Source organism: Mastomys coucha, chromosome X (assembly GCF_008632895.1).
Source record: "Mastomys coucha isolate ucsf_1 chromosome X, UCSF_Mcou_1, whole genome shotgun sequence".
Lineage (NCBI taxonomy): Eukaryota > Metazoa > Chordata > Mammalia > Rodentia > Muridae > Mastomys > Mastomys coucha.
The window spans coordinates 67823775-67827964 of record NC_045030.1 but is presented as its reverse complement, the minus strand read 5'-3'; the positions used below and the strand labels follow the sequence as shown (position 1 = coordinate 67827964).

General features: G+C 34.7%; 1 pseudogene; it reads left to right on the top strand.

The window, feature by feature from the left end:
- The first annotated feature begins 2576 nt into the window (after positions 1–2576).
- LOC116095072 lies at positions 2577–3904 on the top strand (annotated as a pseudogene).
- Positions 3905–4190: the final 286 nt, after the last annotated feature.

Genomic DNA, 4190 nt, shown 5'->3' with positions numbered 1-4190 from the left:
AGGAATATTTTGTATAGTGCTGGGAAACAAACTTAGGGCTCAGGATATCATATACTTTTTGCAAGCTCCTTACCAACTGCACACATTCTCAGCTCTAATTCTCTTTCTTCAAAGCCTACAAACTATAGGAAAGCATTTCTATTTTTAGAAGGTGTATGTGTTAGGGCTACATTCTTAGTTCTCTCGTTCTGCTAATTTATTCCTTCACTCAAGATACAGACCCATGTATCTTTTTAATCATTATAGCGTGTACTAAAATATGTATACTTTTGATTATTATAATGTATACTTTCTATAAAGATAAACCTCTATAAAACCTATTATTTAATATTTAGCATTTGGATTTCTTTACATTATACAATAATTAGAATTACTAAACTTTTATCTTTTATTGCAGCTGATAGATAAACCTCTGCTCACAAAAGTTAAATCTGACATCAAAGTCTAAAATTTAATAATGCACTTCAAAAACAAGTACATTTTATACATATCTGGTAGTTGTGATGGTTGCAATAATCAAATGTACCAATTACCTCCCACAGTTCAATAAGTGAAAATTGTATGAAATCTAAGCAACCAAAAATACTGCAGTAAACTGCAGAAATCACAGATAATAGGAGTGTCCTATGGATGCAATTTCTCTAATAGAATATTAGTGTTTCATAAAGGAATCTTGCTTTTAAACTGTTGGTTTAAAACTTGCAGGAAATATGTCTCTGATTTTAAAAGATTTTATATTGAAACATCATGTATCTTCCATAAGGGAAAATATGACTTTATATGCATATCCATGCACACACATGCCCCTTTACCATAAAATAGAGATCAAAATTACTTGTTCTAGAAAAAAGCAATGTTAAAGGAATTTAAACTATATTAGTATTTAAGACTTGTGCAATTGTCATGATAATACTAACCATAGCACAGAAATTATATTTCATAGAGGGAAAATGATATTTAATTTAAAATTTTTACATAAGATGTATTAATGTCCAATCTATAGGCTTACCAATGAACTATTTAGGAGTGGACTCATATCAGCCAAAACTCTTATAAGAAGTTCCAGTGACTTAAAGGAAAATGAGAATAAAAACACATATCTAGTGAAAGAATTCGTCTTCTTAATTTAAAAATCTAATACAATATTCATTTAGAACTTATAAGGACATTGCAAATTCAAATTCACCTTGAAAATCGATAGATGGATTGACAGATGGACAGAAAGACAAACAGACAAACAAAATAAAACAGATGAAAGCCTATAGCCATAAGATTGAAAAATAGTTCTTTTTAAATTTTCATTCATGTTACATCCAGATCACAGCATCCTTCGCTCCTCTCTTCCCAGTTCCACCCTTACAAATCCCTCCCTTCATTTCCTCTCATCTCCTTAGAAAAGGGGAGCCCCCCCTTGGGTACCACCCGATCCTGGGGCATCTAGTCCCAGAAGGTCTCAGTATATCCTCTCCTAGGGGATCCATTGGCAGGGAACCGAAACCTAGACAGCCCCTGCTCCATTTGCTAGGGGACTCACATGAAGACCAAGGTGCAGATTTGCTACCAATGTGCAGGGGTTCAAGATTCAGTTCCTGCATGATTGCTGGATTCACAGCCCATGCTCTTTGAGCCCCCATGGTCCCAGGTTAGTTGACACTGTATGTCTACTTATGATGTCCTTGACCCCACTGACTTGTTGGCATATATTCTCCACTCTTCCACAAGACTCTTTGAGATCTCCGTGATGTTTGACTGTGGGTCTCTGCATCTGCCTCCATCTGCTGCTGAATTAAGCCTCTTAGGAGAGTTATACTAGGTTCTTGTCTACAAGCATAGCAGAGTGTCATTAATAGTGTCAGGGTTTGGCTCTCTCACATAGGATGGGTTTCAAGTTGGGGTAGTCATTGGATTTCTGTTCCTTCAGTCTCTGCTCCATCTTTAGGACTTCCAGAGGAGAGGGGAGGATATCAATCTACCATCAAAAGCTTCAACCCAAATTTCTTCTTGCTTATAAACTGTGCAGGAATAAAGATGGAGAAGAAAAATAACTCTTAATAAAAGAAACCCTAGAGTCTTGTTCTACTGCCACTTACAGTGAGCACAAGTCATATAATTCAGATGTAAATGAATTTAGGTCCTGATGGATATGATCTCACATCATGGTCTCTCAAAAGAAAGTAGACCTTTCATAATTACTAAAAGTAGGGATACTCTATCTGGACATTCAGACTCTGGAACCATTGATAAAAACAAATGAGTATTTTAAAATCTAAACATTTTATGTAAGATAAATAATCTTTAATTTCAAAACAGTCATCTCCTTGCTAAAAATAAGGGCTCCTAGGAAGAAAGTGTCTTATTAAATATAATCTTCATTGGTGTATTTTTAATATTTTGTATAGTAAGTTTGACTAATAAAGAATTCAAAAGCTATATTTTAAGGATTGGAAAGTTTGACGAGTTCTTAATTCTATAAAGAATGGCCAACATGGGAAGTTGTGTGTTTGCATAGAAGCCTGTTTAAGCTGAACCCATAAAAAGGTTTGTGGAATTCAAGATCCAAGAATGCCAAGACAAAGATGAAAATTATGAGCCTGAACTCTGACAACTATATCTGCAATACCAAGCTAGACATGCGAAGAGTTCTAAGAAATGATGATCCTGCTTTATATCCCTTTTAAGTTCCACAAGAGTATGTAAAAGCTTTAAATGCTACCAAATTGCAAAGTGTACAAAACCATTCCTTGCTTCCCTGAATGGTCACCATGATGGAGTCAGTTTCGTGGCAAAGTATCCAAACAGCCAGGCTACTATCCATTCTGTGGCATGTGATATAGAGGCTAAAATTTGGAACTTGACTAAACTAAAATATATCTGAACTGTACAAGCACATTAAGGCTTTCTATGAGAAGTATGCAGTCTCTTCTCAAAACTGTGAAGCAGTGAAAAATGGATATTTTTATGTAGAAGTGTAGGAGCCATTGCACACAATGGTAGGAAAGACAATATAAGCTGGCATTGATCATTACTGGAAAGGCCTTGCTTTTGCCACTTGTAGATAACAAGTAGACATTTGAGGAAAAAAACCAACCCTGTGAGCTCAATGGATTGGTGATTTGACAGTATAAGTAATGTTAAAAGTTAATCCTATTGAGATATTTTTTGGGGGAAGTTATGCTGCTGATAAGGAATATAGTACTGTATGACATGTGGTAAGCTACTCCTTTAAAAATGGTTATACTGGATATGAAAACAAATACAATCTATTGGAACCCTATAGAAGCTTTCCATTTTGCTAGAGCAAATGAAGATTATAAGTTGCATACTTTTGATGTGTAAGCACTGAACATTCCTATTATGGTCTATATGGGTCATGTGTCTCTAGTGCTTGATGTAGACTGCTCTCCCACTGGGAAGGAATTTGTGTTTGTTGGTTTCCATGAGTTTATTAGAATCTTTACTTTGGACAAAAGCCAAGCAGAGAAGTATACCATACAAAACAAATGCAATATGTTATTTGTGTAAAATGGACTTCGGACAGCAACTGATAAAATGATCATCTGACTGTGTAAAACTAATGCTTCTGCAAAATTGGGTGTGCTTACATCATGAGAAAAATGCTGCAAATGATTATAACTAGAAGTTAAAGGAAAAATTTCAATATCATCCACACGTAAATTGGGTTTCTTACTACCAACATCTACCTAAATCTATCTACAGCCACATTCAGGAGCAGTATGTCATGAAGGAAGTTCTTCACAGAAAGAAAATGAATCATTTTAAACGTAGCAAGACTGGATCTGTGCCAGTTGTGTCAGAGAGGACTAAACAGGTAGTGGCAGTTGGAAAACAATGGTTTTTTTCTCTACCAAGCTTGACATATAATTATTTGCTACCTTTGATTTGAAAACTCTGTAAACAAACGTCTTGGTTCTGGTTTATTTTTTATTTTTTATTTTAAATAAGACACTATGCTGTTAAGTAGACAAACTCAGAGAAAAACTCTCATCAAATAAAGAAGGTTTTGAAACATCTCATTCAACACATTTTACCATTTTTGGATCAAATATTCTTGCTTTCATTATTTCTAGTCCAGTATTTGTGAAGATACAGTAAAGAAAACATAGATGAGAAAGATAAACTGTTGATTTCATTTTTTGTCTCTAGTTACACAGTATGAATTCAAATACATC